Below are 17,337 nucleotides of genomic sequence, written 5' to 3'. Positions count from 1 at the left end.
GCCACTCCCTAGATTCAGAACACTGGAACACTTCTGGAAAGCAGGAACTCTTTTCTTACCTAGGCGTGGCTGTGGAAGGAGACACCTAAGCACTACAGGAGGCTATTTAAACCACACCCGATGGATGAATCTTGCTTTGCGTTATTCTGCATCCTCTGCAGCAGAACGCTCATCGTGTCTTCTGCATCTGATCCTGGGCCTAAGGAAAAAGGCTTACCATCCTGAATCCAGTCTTCAGCAACACCTAGGGAACTGATTATTTCTAAGGAGCGAACAGATGATCTCGCTAGACAATTGCTACAGTCACAAGCCGGACAGACCCCGTTACCCGCATCTGGGGGAAATCTTCCTTCTACATCCTCTATGAATCCAGTGCAGATCAACCTACCTGGGAATGTACCTCTGGCTCCGCCCGAACGATTTTCTGGTGACCCAAAGAGGTTTGCAGTATTTATCAATCAGTGCCGGTTGCATTTCTTATGCCGGCCAGCAGCCTTTCCAACTGATCAAGCTAAAGTAGCTTTCGTGCTTTCGTACCTTAGTGGCAATGCGGCAGACTGGTCGATCCCTCTAGTAAATCAAGATGATCCGGTCCTCCATGATTTTCAAGCTTTTCAGCTCAGTATGGAAAAACTGTTTGCAAGACATTCACAGGGGCAGGCCTTGGACAATGAGCTTCTTTCGTTGCGACAAGGTAATCAAGACCTTTTGGCTTATATTGCGTCTTTCAACAGACTGATAGTGGAAACTCAATGGCCTGAGGACAAAAGGATTACGCTGTTTTATAGAGGTCTACGTGGAGAGCTCAAAGATGTGTTAGCCCAAGTAGTGAATCCCCCACAAGATTGTTCGGACTATATAGACTTAGTCGTTCAAATAGATCACAGACTGCAGAACAGGAAGGCCGATCGTTCCAAGTTTGATGCTCGAGTATTTTCCAAACCGCCAACTCCTTCCAAAGGAGTTGACTCCGGGGAACCCATGCAAATAGGGGGTCTGAAAGGTCCTCTAACACAAAAGGAGCGGGAAAGGAGAAAACAGTTGCAATTATGCCTCTATTGCGGAAACTCAGGGCACTTTCTTCGAGACTGTCCGGTGAAACCTGCCAAGAAGGCAGTAGGAGCTGCAGTTACCAAAGTTACAAACTCTGAGCAGGGAAACGACCTTGCCCGACAAGAATAGAGGTCCTCTTGCCGAGCGTGAAAACCAGTTCCGTGACCTCGCATTTCGTGATACCTATGGTCCTCATTAGCCCTGATAATCCGGATCGATTACATGCAATTGAAGCTTACGTCGACAGCGGTGCCATCGGCAATTATGTGGATCATGAAATGGTTTTGAGGATGAATCTAACTCTTTGTCCCAAGGCTGTAAAGGACGTCATTACTACGGTGGATGGTACGGAGATAGCCTCCGGGCCAGTAACGCATACCACTCAAGAGGTGACGCTAGTAAGTCAAGATGGACACCATGAGAAGATCGTGTTCGATGTGATCAAGGCCCCTCAGTTTCAGATTATTCTAGGAATACCTTGGTTAGAGAAACACAATCCTCTGATCGATTGGCGAGCAAGAACGGTCCAGTTTCCAGAATGTGTCTCTACTTGTCACCCTCCACCTGGTGTTGCACTGGCAGCAATTTCTTCAGAGACTCCCCAGTTACCTCCCGAATACCTAGAATACCAAGATGTTTTCCGGAAGGATCAGGCTAACTCTCTACCTCCTCATAGGTCTTATGACTGCCAGATAGACCTGATACCTGGATCTACTCCTCCTTGTAGTAGAATTTATGCCCTCACCGAGCCTGAGAACCTTCACCTTCGACAATACCTGGATCAATACCTGGCAAATGGGTTTATTCGTCCTTCCAAGTCCCCTGTTTCTTCAGCTTTGTTCTTCGTTCCAAAAAAGGAAGCAGACCTTAGAACTTGTATAGATTATCGCTCCCTGAACCAGATCACCGTTAAGAATAGATATCCGTTACCTTTGATCCCTGAACTCCTGGACCAAGTCAGAAAAGCATGCATATATACAAAGCTGGATCTTAGAGGAGCTTACCACTTGGTACGAGTAAAAGAGGGCGATGAATGGAAGACGGCCTTCCGCACCAAGTATGGGCTATTTGAATATCAGGTCATGCCCTTCAGACTTTGCAATGCCCCGGCCGCCTTTCAATATTTTATGAACGATGTCCTCAGAGAGCTCATAGATGTGTGTGTTGTTGTTTACATTGACGACATCCTCGTTTATTCTTCATCGGAATCTGAACATCGGAAACACGTGAAAATGGTCCTCGAAAGATTGCGTCAACACAAACCTTTCGCTAAGTTGGAAAAATGTGTTTTCAACGTGACTGAAGTTGAATTCTTGGGATTCATATTATCACCTGGCGGAGTGCGTATGGATTCAAAGAAGGTCGATGCAGTTCTCAAATGGCCATCACCATCCTCCGTAAAAGGTGTGCAAAGCATGTTAGGCTTCGCTAACTTTTACCGCAGGTTTATCCCCGAATTCTCTCGAATAGTCCAGCCCATCACTGCCTTGTTAAAGAAAAACAAACCTTTAGAATGGTCTACCGAGGCGGAACAAGCTTTCCAGGATTTGAAGACTAAATTTATCTCTGCACCAATCTTAAAACACCCTCGCCCCGAACTCCCCTACATCGTGGAAACTGATGCTTCAAGCCTTGCCATGGGGGCAGTTCTATCACAAAAGGACCCGGTAACCAATCAGTTGCATCCCGTGGCATTTTGGTCCCGCAAATTCTCGCCTCCTGAAATCAATTACACGATTACTGACAAGGAACTTCTGGCTATCAAGTCTGCCTTTTAGGCTTGGCGGCATTATCTGCTGGGGGCCCGACACACCGTTACTGTGATTACGGATCACCGAAACCTGCAATATTTGAAAACCGCAAAAGCCCAATCCTCTAGACAACTCCGTTGGGCATTATTCTTTGCCGAGTTTGACTTCATAATTACCTATCGACCTGGTACAAAGAACGGTAAAGCTGATTCCCTTTCTCGAATGGGAGTGGAAGAACACTTGATCAACCCTAAACCTGTACCAATCATTCCCGAACAAAGAATTCTGGGTGTAATCGCCACAGAATCCATAGAGGAAGTTAAGGATAAAGTCAGGCAACTTGTTACTCCAGCAGACATACAGAATTGGCATCTGCAGGGAAAGGACTTTGCAGTAAAGGACAACTTATTGTATTTCCAAGAACGATTATACCTACCCAGCACAGATTTACAGAAAAAAGTAATCTCTTGTTAACACGATTCTTTAATGGAAGGACATCCCGGTATGGCCAAGACCTCAGAAAAGATCAAGCGCTACTTCTGGTGGCCGTCTTGGAAAAAAGATATCAGAGACTTTATAATGTCCTGTGGAGTATGCGCCCAAAACAAGAGTCAAAAGGAAAGACCAGCAGGCCTCTTACGCCCTATTGACATCCCACCTCGCCCTTGGCATACGCTTTCTATGGACTTCATCACCGATCTACCTCCATGCTCCGGATACAATACGATTCTAGTAATCGTGGACTTATTCTCCAAGATGGCGCATTTCATTCCGCTCAAAGGCTTGCCAACAGCAGCAACTCTGGCCCGAGAATTTCTCGAAAACATCGTCCGACTGCACGGTTTTCCTTCGGTTCTAATTTCGGAACTAGGTAGTCAATTTATTTCTCATTTTTGGCGAAGTTGCTGTCGGTCGGCTCAAATTGATGTGAGACTATCGACCAGTCACCACCCTCAGACCGACGGACAAACCGAGAGGACCAATCAAACTCTGGAACAGTATTTACGCTGTATGCTGCAACAAACTGAAAAAACTTGGAAAGACATCCTTTGGATAGCCGAATATGCCTACAATAACTCTGTCCATTCGGGAACTGGGAAAACCCCGTTTTTTCTTTTGTACGGCAGTCACCCTCGAACCTCGGAGTTGGATCCCCTCCAAGATCTTGAAACACCAGCAGTAGACTACCTGCATTCTACAATCACCCAAGCCTTTAAGGAAGCTGTTTCTCACCTTCAAAGGGCTAAAGAACAATGCAAGAAAGGCGCAGATCAACATCGGAAGGAAGCCCCTCAATATCAAGTAGGGGATCAAGTCTGGTTATCCACCAAATATCTACCTCTAAAAGGGCCACGCACATTCAACCCAAGATACCTTGGTCCCTATTCCATCACTACCATAGTAAACCCAGTAGCGGTCAAGTTGGACTTGCCCCCGCACATGAAGATACATCCGGTCTTCCACGTCTCTCTATTAAAACCCGTGCAACCTCAAACCCGACTAACTAAATCTCCAAAACCTATCCTAGTTGATGGAGAACTCGAGTTTGAAGTCAAAAGCATTCTGGACTCCAAGATCTCCAAATCTAAACTATTTTACCTAATTGACTGGAAAGGCTATGGCCCCCAAGAGAGATCCTGGGAACCTGCTGAATATGTCCACGCTCCTCGCCTAATCAAAAGATTTCACCGAACATTTCCTGACAAGCCAAAACCCCTGGAGAAGCCCGGTTTGGAAGGGGCATTGAGGGGGGGTACTGTCATGATCTCTGCTTCCAAAAGGTCAGGGTTTTCCCAACTCCCTTGGAAGCAGATCCATAACCCAGGTTCCGAGTGCCAACCAGTCCCAATTGGGACCTTTTGGACCCAGTCCTGGCGCCAGTGGCACCAGGCTCATAAATATGCCCAGTCCCAGCGCTGGAAGCGCCGGGCTCATAATGCTTGGGTGGACTTACCTGCAGCAGACCATGCTGCCTACTTGCCTGCCAGTTGAGCCTCTGATCCTCTTCTGTTTGGAACTACTTTTCCTGTTGGGTGGGGCAGGAGCCACTCCCTAGATTCAGAACACTGGAACTCTTCTGGAAAGCAGGAACTCTTTTCTTACCTAGGCGTGGCTGTGGAAGGAGACACCTAAGCATAACAGGAGGCTATTTAAACCACACCCGATGGATGAATCTTGTTTTGCGTTATTCTGCATCCTCTGCAGCAGAACGCTCATCGTGTCTTCTGCATCTGATCCTGGGCCTAAGGAAAAAGGCTTACCATCCTGAATCCAGTCTTCAGCAACACCTATAAAGACAAGAAAGAACAGGTTAGCATTACGGTCTTCAGTGACAGCTCTTCACTTACCTGGTCCATCGGCTGTCACCAACGCCTCGCGCTGCATTCCGGCATCTGAAAGACAAAGGCTTACCTACTCTTCGTGCGCTCCGGAGGTCTTCACACTGCATTCCGGCATCTGGAAGACAAAAGCTTACCAACTCTTCGCACGCTCCGGAGGCCTTCGGCGCTGCATCCCGCATCTGAAAGACAAAACAAGGTGCGTTTAAAGACATTGGGGAACTTTAATACTCACGTGCCATTACTCATTTCCACATCTAACCCAGTGGGTATTCCGGCACCCTGCAGCCGCTCCGAACTTGTACCTGCAAAATAAAAAGACAGTTAGAGCGCATCGTGAAGCAGGCAACAAGCGCTTACTTACGTGCTTCCAGGCGCTTCTATTCATCACACGAGCTCCATCTTCAACTCACTTCAGCCCGTCATCCGCCATCGCCGGAACCCTGCAAAACAAGAAACATCATTACTAAAGACTTTAAAGACATTAGAATTACTCGAAACTTACCGTTCGTGCAGTAAACGACGGACAGCAGTCCTCTGAAGTCAAGAGGCCTGCTCCCCTTATCCAGTGAAGAAACTGGTTACAGCACCCTGCCCCGAGGCAGATGGAGAGCACGGCGTTCACTTACCTAAGGTGAGAGCGTTAACCTTTGGGGTTCTACAGGAGAAGAGAAAGGGAAGAAGAGAGAGACATTCAATAACCCAGTTCCTTAATCCCATATTTTCTATCTGCAGACATCTTACCCTTCAAGTCAGACTTACAGTGCACAGAGGTCCAGCCCAAAGAGCCAGCCGTGTGTTACACATCACCTTTGAAGATACGGTATACGCCCAGTCAAGACCGGCGCCTCTACGGGAATCAGGTGAGCGTTACAAGGATATTATCTCTCATGATAATCAAGAAGCTGCACGCAATTGAACAAGGAGGTCTCCCTGGAACAGGCCGTGGAACCAAAGTCAACGGGTGATCTTTCTAAAAGACATCTGCTTCACCCAAATCGGTCCTCAGTCATTGTTTCAACAAAATTGTCCATATTTCCAAGGTCTAAGCAATCTGACACACACAGGATGCGTTCATTGTTTCCGCCTTGACCTCTGTGATGAATCAGATGATGTCATCACTCCTTTCCTAGAGGGAGCCTCTACTCATGTGGCCAGGGGACAGCAGTCGCTATCTGATTCTGACCCTATGGGTGGATATGCAAGGGAGGTTACATGGGGGAGGTGACACAGAGGGATGGACAGGCATCATCAGATGAGACATGGTATTCCCCCTTTCCTTTTAGGGCTATTCCCTCCATTCCCCATGTCATAATGGCATATTGTGACAACCCTCTTCAACATCCTACAAAAGCTGTTGACAGAATTCATGAACAAATTTCATCTAGTAAAATGACATGTACTGAGACGATGAAGAGGACTGCCATAAGAAAGAGTGTAAACCATAATGTGCAGTCTCGTGTTGTGAGGAATGTGATTGGTCCAAGATCTTTGTCAGCCTGGAGGTGGGAGATTAAATCAGCTGCTACCAGAAAATGGGGAGACCTTCCTTTTCCAAGTCCCGGCTTGAAGTCCGACGTGAGACTCAGGTTGCAATGCAGAGCAGACGGTGTCCCAACCTAGGATCGAACCACGAAGGCAGGGGAGGAGGCAAAAGAGGGAGATGACCCAAGCACTCCTGGATGGTCGGGCAGGAAATCGACAGTACTGAGGGCTGTAGCCATAGAGCACTACCAGCGAGATTTGAGATGCAGAGTCAAACTCCAGACTGGATGCGTAGTGAAGCAGTGCCGGTTGAGAATAGAAACGCCAACACCAGAAGACGGAAGTCTAAGTGGGAACTGGAAGCCAGAACAGGCTTTGTTCTGGTGCAAGGCGTGAGAATGCTCCGTGCCGCTGACTGAGGAAAGCTGATCGAGTCCAGTGGATACCGAGGAGAGTTCCTGAATGTCTGCGATTGGAACGAGAGAATGCATCGGATGTCGGCAAACCCAGTGTGGAGAAGGGAATGCTGACACTGAGGCAAAGGGACCCTGAAAGAGTTAATTGGTTGCAAAGAGTGGGGAAGAGAGTAATCCTCATTGGAATCAGTGTCATCTTCATCGTCACAATACTTTGCCATAAAGTAACTTGGGGAAGACCCATGCCCCCTTGTACTGAATGAGAAGGAACTGGGATTTGGACCCAAATTGTGTAAAGAAACTGTGTAAGAGAATCTGACAGGAGAGTATACCATGAGTTTTGCAGATCTGGGATTTACATCCAAATTCTGTAAAGGAACTGTACGAGAGAACCTGGCAGGGGAGTATACCAGGTGTTTTGCGAGTCTGGGACCTGCACCCATGTTGTGTTATCTTGGAAAGAGAATCATAAAGAAGACTCATGCCCTTAGGATTTGAATAGTAGAAATGTTGAAAAAGGCCTGGGGATGGGAGTTATTTCACCGGGAGTGATCCTCTTGGGCTATCAATATCTTGGTATTCTTTGAACTTTTGTTTTGGTGGAGAGAATCCTGGGAGTATTTCCCTTTGAAATTGTGAACAATATCCATTTAGAAATTTTGTTAGTTATACCTTTTGTTGAACTTTGCTAGGATAGAATTTCAGGCACAGGACATTTTTGCTTTGGACATCTTGACACTTGACAGACCTGTCGTTTTGGTTGAGGTAGGGAAATACCTCTAATATTAGGGCTAGTGAAGCATTTTCCAACCCCTTTTTTAATAAAAGTTTATAACAACCATCATTAGTGTTCTGTGTCCGCATCCCATGCCTGGCTCCTCACACCGCCCTTCGAGCTTCTCATTCTTTGCTTCTATCACCTTGAGCAACTTGGCAATCTTTTAAATTTCCTCTCCGGGCACCGTAGCTGTATTTTCCACCCTAGATATTCTGTTTTCTACATCATTGAGCCTATTCTCCTGGCAGTCCAAACATGTTTGTTGAAACTCAATTTTACTAGCCAAGCTATCCAATTTTGGTTGATGCCACGTATGACACTTATAGGTTTCATAAACATCCCTCTAATATTACCCACCTTCTCCACTTCTATTTTTACAGCATTGAATATCCTTTTTTTCTTTGTTTTGAATGACAATTTGGCTGGTTATCACATAATATTGTCCCCATAAATAATGTCGCCATACATGTAGCTGCCGGGTAATGGCATAGGCGACATTATTTATGAGGACGATATATGGGGTAAATGGGAGCAGGAGTTGTGGGGGTACACCCGCTCCCTTTAAAAAAATGTGGTGGTTGCAGGGGTGTCCCTCGCAGGTTCCATATGATAATATTGCAGCAAATAAACGGTGCCATTCTTGCATGGCAATATTTTTGAGAAGACATTATCACATGGACCCTTTGGCTGATCAAAATTACCCTCCTCCACTGGGTGGCCTTCCAAAAGGTCAGTGAATGAAAGTCAGTCAGTAATCTGAGAGTTGAAGGCACTGTACCCTGGGGAAAGTAATCCCTGCATTTTGTCATTTGTGTCAGGGCCATATTTGCAGGCTCAGCCAGCAGTGGGACTCTAAAACTTCTTATGTGTTAGAGAGGATTGGAATTGGTTTAGTCCACCCAACACAGATACTGTCACACATCAGCCAGGCCTCCTGAATGATTCTGACAGAGCTACAAGGATGGCCTCCACAGTAGGCAGGCCCTAGGGCAGAGTAACCTGTCCCCGGGGCCATTGCCTCACCAAGCCCCCTTCCTCTCTGTGGAGTGCACACTGAGCCACAGAAGCAACAAATGTCCCCAGGCCCCTCGCCAGCCCAGCCGAGCTCCAGGAATTGCATACCCACCTCCTGGCCATGCCTAACAGTCGCTAGTAACCCCTCCACCCATGTGCTTCACCACACGCCCCTTAGGACTCGGATAAGGAGAGAGCAACCACTGGGGGTAGTGGCAGGAGCCACCACCACCCACACCACAGAGGAATTGTGTGTAAAGCACAACCTCCAGCTCAATGGCTGGACCCAGCCTCTGACACTGCAGCACTCAAGCAGCCTGGCCCCAGTACGTCGTGTTGACATCCGCTCCTCTCTGCAGAGCACCACAAATAATCCCAAGGGATTAATAGGAAAATCAAATGCAGGATAGCTTCAGGATTATAGATGTTGGTGGTGAGGCTTGCACCAGGTCCTCTAGCACCCCTTGAGAGGGATGGAAGCTGCAAGAATGGGATGGGAGTCTAGAGTGAGCAGAGATGTGGAGAAGGAGCGTTGTAGAGGCAAGAAAAGCTGAGAGACTGGGATGGAGGAAGCTGGAGGAGACGAGATGAGAGTGAGTTGCAGTAGATAAGAGGTGGTGTCTTGGAGTAGAGGAGAGGTTGGGACTTTCAGAGAAAGCAGAGGAAGTGGAGAACAGCAGGTGAAGGAGGAGATTTAGACAAAGAGAGAAATATGTAGAAACATCAGGAGCAGGTAGTAGGGAACCAGGAGGAAGTTATATAACAGCAGGGGGAGGAATCAGGAGTCAGTTGGAAGGAGGTAGTGAGACAATAGGAGACAATGATAGTAAATCACAAGGAGGTGGTAAGCAATGTTCCCTAGAAGCTGTGCGCCGGTGCGCTTGCCCAGCTTCGTTCTGGGTGCCGCTCAGAGGATTAGCAGCACACACAGATAATTCTCACCTATTTAAAAAGATTTAATAAGGCACAAGCCACAGCAATTACCTGACATTTTCTTTCTCTTAAAATAACTAACTAGTCTTGATATTCCAGCTCAAATATCGGATACTGGCTGTAAGTAATCAGACTATGTGGATGTATAACCTTATCCTACACTTTGTCTTGTTTGTAGTTCAAGTTAACACATTATAAAACTCAAATATTAATTTGCCCTCTAAAGATTTTGAGAAGCCAAATGTAATGCACAGTCTCCTACTTTAGCATTTTTACCATTATCCTGTAAGTGGAGAGTAACATTGCAATATCATTTACAAGGAATAATGGGTATAGACTATGCCTGGCATTATGGGTCTACAGTATCAGGTCACCATATATTCAGATAGTAGAATGCTTTTCACACTATCTGCATCCTTTCCAAGTGTTCAGATTTCCATTGGGCATAGACCTTCACACGTTATATGGTAAATCACTGCCATACACAAACTATTTCACTGAGCACTTGCGTAATCCTACACAATTATGTAAAGGTGGGGTACGCTGCAAAAAATCTTCTATGCACTGCAAAATAATTGTGTACATACAGAGTCATGACAATCTTAAAATGCACACAATATCATGTTGAGGCATATGCCTTGCTTGCAAAGTGTCTGCAAATATCCCAGTGATTGTTTACTGCTACAATCCATCACTTTTTACAGTGCTCTATCAACTAGTGTTGTAGCCTAGCACAGGGTCAGGGAAGGGTATCGGCAGAAGGGCACAGGTGCACACTCCTTGCGGGTGATGAACAAAGCACCAAATACAAAAACCAAGTCAAAATGTTTTGGCAGTACACTGAAGGAAGTGTATTTCTTGCTTGCTAAAGGATAGACAATTCTTAGACAACAGCACCTTCTGTTTCTTTCAATGCTCACTTGCTGAGGGCTTTTCAATATTACTGTGTGCCACTGTGTATTATCTCTAGCATCTCCCTGTATCTTATTAAACTGATAAAGAATTACAGTAGAGGGATTCCTAGTTACAGAAGAAGGCATTCAATCTGTTGCATCTCTGAGAATTGATGCTATGAACTTAAAAGGCTAATAACTGTGATTTTCTTCAACACTTCAACAGGGATCCATAATAGACCTCAATAAGGTTCTTGTTTAATTTTGTTTAGGCTCTGGTGCGGAAGGGTGGCCAAAACTATAGACGTCCTTATGTTCCCAGTCATTTCACTTTCTATGCCAGGGTTACAAGCAAGGTTCTAATCATATTTTGCTCCCTACTTGGAGTCAAATAATTTTTCAGGGAGTCAAAAATAAACTAGCTTTGCCAATAAGGGTTACTTTGTGCTAATTAAAAGATGTTATTTCCCCTTAAAATTCCTCTTGGGATCGTGCATTAATATTATTAGAGTTTCTTGCTATGCCACTGTTCTGCTGGTCACCGATTCGAACAAATATCAGTGCAGCTTTGTGGGTTGAAGCAGGGCAGCAGGGGAGGCTCCTATATGTTCATTGTTTCTCATTTTTGTTAGGCACTGTTAGGGAGAATGTTAATTTCTGTGCCAATTCCCTTTAATCTTAGAGACCCCCTGCTCTTTTGCTGGACTCTTGGCTTTTAAATTTTTACTCCTGAGGGGATGGGACCTTTTTCTCACTCCCTCGTGTCTTTTCCTGACTATGATTTTCCATGTTCCTTACTGTTTTATGGAGTCTGGTAAACTCCATAGGCATCTGCTTTTGCATTGCGACACACAAAACCTTTTGTGCAGTGCCACTGAGAAGTCCATTGGACTTCTCCTAATGTTTAACTACATTTTCTTGGGTGAACTACTGTTCCCAAGAATAGTAAGATGACCCCTATCTTACCAACCTTCACTTTATGGGTCCAGCACAGACCACCCTATGTGGAGTGCTGGGGGTTTCATAGTAATTTCTTTAACCCAAACCTCAAGTAACTTTTGATTAGACTAACTCACTTGAAAGGCTGGTTGCAGTGGTTTCATTTTTACTACCTAGTGACATGTATCTTCAGGCATATACCTCACCTCAGCTGCATTGCTGCACACAAGGGTGATAATTTTCTCAAAATGGCCCCTGTTTTTTTTCACCATTTCTTGTTAGTTTCTTCTAGGCCTTTACTCTGTTTGCATCAGGTTTGAGTCCTTTGTGTAGTTTGCCTTTGGCGGGCTTCAGGCCTGAAGCCCGCCCAGGCTCCAGTGTACCTGTAAAGGCAGGAAGTGAGGGAGGGAGGGTCCCGAAACTTCCCTGTCCTTTGTCTCTAGGTGTGCATGAGTGAAACCAGTTCCAATTGGCCGGATGGCTGTCCTGAAAGGACAGCTACCCTGCTGTGTGATTGACAGCCTAGGGCTGTGAACGAATGGGAACTTGTATAAAAAGTGAGGTTTTTGGGAATAAGAGGAGAGTCGACCACTGGAGGACAACATCCAAAGCAGAAGATGAGAGAAGACGCCAGCAGCAACCTCCTGGACTGCAAAGTGCCCGGTGAAGTCCTGCAGCTGTGCTGACCTCGTTTTCGAATCGACAGGGAAGACCGTAAAGGACAACTTCCTCCTTTAGGCTGGTGTAACCAACTAGGCCTGAGACAAACGCTATTTTGGCGCAACCCCTGCAACTTTCCTACGCTACAGAAGCTCAATACCCGGGGTACCTCAACCACTTGTGAGTGCATTATCTTCCAAAGTCTGTATCTGGCCAGATCTTTGAAGGCATCTAGAGGACCCTACAGAAGCAGGAAATCCACGTCCAGAGTCCCCTCACCAGAGTTCAGGACCAAGGGATCAAGGAAATCCTAAACAGAGCTTTTCATTCTTCACTGGCGCTGAGAAAAAGGCGCTAAAACCAGTGAGTGTATGGAAATATATTTCTGCTGAGCCCCTCTCTCTTGAGTGCTGCCACAGGAGCCCGCCAGACGACCTCCCTTTCATTAGCACGACCAAGGACCAGGACCAAGGCTCTACTACACTGCATCGTGAAGGCAACCAGCTGGAACTGTCATGCACAATAGGTCAGTTACACACTCATACAACACCTTGCATAACACTCCGACACAAAGGACTGTCAAGCTCCCCGGGTCACAGTCAAACCCTCAAGTTGTCCCATCACCTAGGGTGCAGGGGAGTCACCATCACCGATGGTTTCAGGTCACACGCAGAGGACGGCGTTGTTTGTTTCCTCGTCTCCAATGGCAACTGCCATGGAGATTGCGATCGGGCTGGAACAGCCGATCGCGATTGCTTCCTGGTTTCACATCGACTTCCCGATCACGTGCACGAAGTCCCGCTCACGTGATCGGGAGGCGGCTCACATAAAAGCCGGGAGCTTTGAATCACTCGCCGCTTCACAGCTGTTTCACACGTGACCTATCGGCCGTTCATGCCCAGACTCTCGCTCACCTTCGTGAGTCCCAAGTCTCTGCGAAGTCTGCGGCTGACCGGCGGAGGGCTGTGGCACCTTCCTATGTAGTGGGGGACAGGGTTTGGCTTTCCTCTCGTCACCTCCGGCTGCCTGGTTGTCGCAAATTGCTACCCCGTTTTGTGGGCCCTTATAGGATATCTGCTGTGATCAACCCTGTGGCTTATCGCCTCTCAGTTCCCGCCTCCTGGCGCCTTCACCCTGTATTCCATACATCCTTGCTAAAGCCTTGTCCTGCCCCTACCCATCTCAGGTCTACGCCTAGCCCCATTTCTGTGGGTAGCTCTGTGGAATACGAAGTGTCGGGTATACTGGGTTCTCGTATGGTTCATGGTCGTCTCCAGTATCTGGTGGACTGGGCGGGTTTTGGTCCAGAAGAACGGTGTTGGGTCCCCGCGGTTGACGTCCATGCCCCGAGGCTTGTCTCCCGTTTTCATTTCGACCATCCCACCTGCCCACGTGGTCGTAGGCCATTAAGGGGGGGCTCTGTCATGCACAATAGGTCAGTTACACACTCATACAACACCTTGCATAACACTCCGACACAAAGGACTGTCAGGCTCCCCGGGTCACAGTCAAACCCTCAAGTTGTCCCATCACCTAGGGTGCAGGGGAGTCGCCATCACCAATGGTTTCAAGTCACACGCAGAGGACGGCGTTGTTTGTTTCCTCGTCTCCAATGGCAACTGCCATGGAGATTGCGATCGGGCTGGAACAGCCGATCGCGATTGCTTCCTGGTTTCACATCGACTTCCCGATCACGTGCACGAAGTCCCGCTCACGTGATCGGGAGGGGGCTCACATAAAAGCCGGGAGCTTTGAATCACTCGCCGCTTCACAGCTGTTTCACAACACTGTTCGGCGTTCTTGACTCTTGTTTTTTGGCCACATCGGATTTCGACTTCAGGCTTACACATAACGGATTTGGTTAACTCTTGCTCCTTGGATACGGTTGCTGGAACTTTGCACGGATACTGGTACTTTGGACCTTTGGCTTACGCATAACAGACTGCTTTGGATTTTCCCTATCTGCTCACTTACTACAACACGGATTTTGACCCTTGGATTCCTTACGACCTTCCTTCCGTTCTTTCTTGGAAACCATTACGTGCACCTTAAGGGTTACGGGTGGTCAGTCCGTACCTGCCTCCAGGTACCTGACTGTTTGAATCGTTGGCGCTCCCTTGCACCAAAACCTCAGGCTCCCTTCCACGGAACATAGGTAAGAGAGTATCATTTATTTGCATTTCACTAAAGCACTGTCTTTGCCTGTATTAACCCCGACTTCCTTCCAACAGCCTCTGGGGTCCTCGGCGACATCTGATTCAGCGAACCATCAACCACCTGTGGCCTCAAAGCTCGCACAGGGAGTGTTTATCTTTCTCTCCCTGTGGGTGATTTGTGGACAGAGGCTCAATACTCTTCACTTCGTGGCAAGTCACGGCAGACTGTGAAGCCGTTGCGCTGTGTCGAGTATGGAGCCCGTAGCCGAAGACCCCGTGGCTGCATTGGTACAGGCACTCACAGTACTGAGGGCAGACATGACAGCAGCCAATGCGGCTATACATCAGAGATTAGATATGATCCAAAGTGTACAACACCCGTTACCCGCTGATGTAGAGTTCGGGGAAGCCACCGCTCAACCCCCAGTTGTCCGACCTATTGTTCCCCCTGTAGCGCCACAAGTTCCTGTACTCATGCCTGTGCCCTTTCCCCTGGCCGCCCCAGAAAGATTCCACGGAGACCCCAGAAAGTTTCGCACTTTTATAAATCAATGCAAACTCAATTTTCTTTGTAGACCTCAGGCCTTTCCCGACTCCACCACAAAGGCGGCTTTCACCTTGTCCCATCTGGCCGGCACTGCTGCAGCATGGGCCAATCCCCTACTGGAGAACAACAACCCTGTTTTATATGATTTCGAGTTATTGATCACAGAAATGTCTCATGTATTCGACACACGTCATAAAGCCCAATCCCGGGATCTTGAGCTGTTAGACCTGACTCAAGGAAAAGGGTCACTCATAGAATCCATTGCCCGATTTAACCAACTGGCTGCTGAAACATCTTGGCCCGAAACTAAAAAGGCAGTTGTGTTTTACAGAGGGCTCAGTAATACCATGAAAGATGCTATGGCTGTTGTTCCTTCTTTGCCCACATCTCATACTGACTTAGTGGACCTCGCCTTACAGATCGATGCAAGGCGTTCCGAACGCAAGTTCGAAACAGGGTTCCCTACTACTAGTTTGGCCTCCCCCTCCTCTGATACAGGTGGTGAACCTATGCAAATAGGCGGTATTTGTAGCCCGATCACACAACTAGAGAGGGACCGCAGAAGAACCGACCACGCCTGCTTCTACTGTGGCCTGAGTGGGCAATTTGTAAAGTCCTGTCCCAGACGCCCCAAGTTAAAAAATCCGGTTTTTCGGAATGCTCGACCTTAGATCCGGGGGCCGGATCGGGCAATCCTTCAATTCCCTCGGACAAGTTCCCCACCTTTGGCAGGATCAGGCCGGTGATGGTAAAGGCTACGTTAAAACCCACACCCGACATCGTTCATGCCGTTTCGATCTATATCGATTCTGGTGCCACTGGCAATTATGCCGATATAAACCTGGCCGGGTCATTAAATCTGCCCCTGATTACCAAACAGCATCCGGAACCAGTACAGGCGGTGGATGGCACAGCACTGATTTCTGGCCCAATTCGACAACAAACTGCCCCGATCACCCTGACTATACAGAAAACACATCAGGAAGTCTTATCCTTTGATCTAATAACGATGCCCCAATTCGAGATTATACTGGGTCTCCCATGGTTACATCAACACAACCCTCTGATCGACTGGAAGTCTGGGCAGGTTCATTTTGAATCGGAAATCTGTCAGAATTTTTGCCTCACTGCACCTGACGACACTGAATCTCCCTCACGTGCCTTGGGGGCCATTGCACAACTTACACTATACGAGGACACTTCCACGTCCTTGGAGCCTCACATGGTGGGGGCGGTTGCAACAGGTATCCCTATGGAATATAAGGACTTTCAGGAGGTCTTTGACAAGGGTTCTTCGGAGGTACTACCACCACATCGTTCTTACGATTGCCCTATTGACCTTATCCCTGACTCCAGCATCCCTTCGGGACGTATTTACTCCCTGTCCCCCTCAGAGGAACAGGCATTGAAAGAATACATTCAAGCGGCTCTGAAGGTTGGCCATATACGCCCTTCCACCTCTCCGGCGGCTAGCCCTATTTTTTTTGTCCCCAAAAAAGAGGACGACTTACGTCCTTGTGTGGACTACCACCGCTTGAATACTATCACCATAAAAAAACGGTATCCGATTCCCCTGATTACACCATTGTTGGACAGGTTGAGTCACGCCAATATCTTCACGAAACTCGATCTCCGCGGTGCCTATAATTTAATCAGAATTTGCCCCGGAGACGAGTGGAAAACGGCTTTTTGTACTCGCTACGGACTGTTTGAATACGTGGTCATGCCCTTCGGGCTTTGTAACGCCCCCGCTACGTTTCAATGTTTCATGAACAAGATTTTTCATGACTTGTTGGACATCTGTGTAGCGGTATATCTCGATGATATCCTGATATTCTCACAGGACCTGAAGGAACATGTACTACACGTCCACGAGGTATTGTCTCAACTACGCCGTTTTTCACTCTACGCTAAGCCAGAAAAATGTCAGTTCCATACTGAGAGTGTGGAATTCTTAGGATTCCACATTACCCCTGGGGGTTTGGCAATGAACCAATCCAAGGTTTGTGCAGTTTTGGACTGGCCAAAGCCCTGTAATATTAAGGCATTACAATCATTCCTTGGGTTTTCAAATTTTTACAGGCGCTTTATCCAGGATTTCTCGTCTCTTGTAACACCTCTTACTTCCTTGACCAGCCCCAAGTTACCTTTTATCTGGTTGGAAGAACACCAAACAGCTTTTGATGCGCTAAAGGCCGCGTTTACTACTGCTCCTGTACTGAAGCATCCCGACCCAGAACTCCCCTTCGTTGTAGAGGCGGATGCATCCTCCTTTGCTCTTGGTGCGGTGTTATCCCAACATTGTCCTTGTTCAGGTCAGCTACACCCAGTGGCGTTTCATTCCCGAAAGTTTACTCCTACGGAAACGCACTA

Source organism: Ambystoma mexicanum, chromosome 3p (assembly GCF_040938575.1).
Source record: "Ambystoma mexicanum isolate Mex_15411 chromosome 3p, UKY_AmexF1_1, whole genome shotgun sequence".
NCBI lineage: Eukaryota > Metazoa > Chordata > Amphibia > Caudata > Ambystomatidae > Ambystoma > Ambystoma mexicanum.
The sequence above is the reverse complement of the archived record's forward strand: the minus strand, read 5'-3'. Positions refer to the sequence as shown.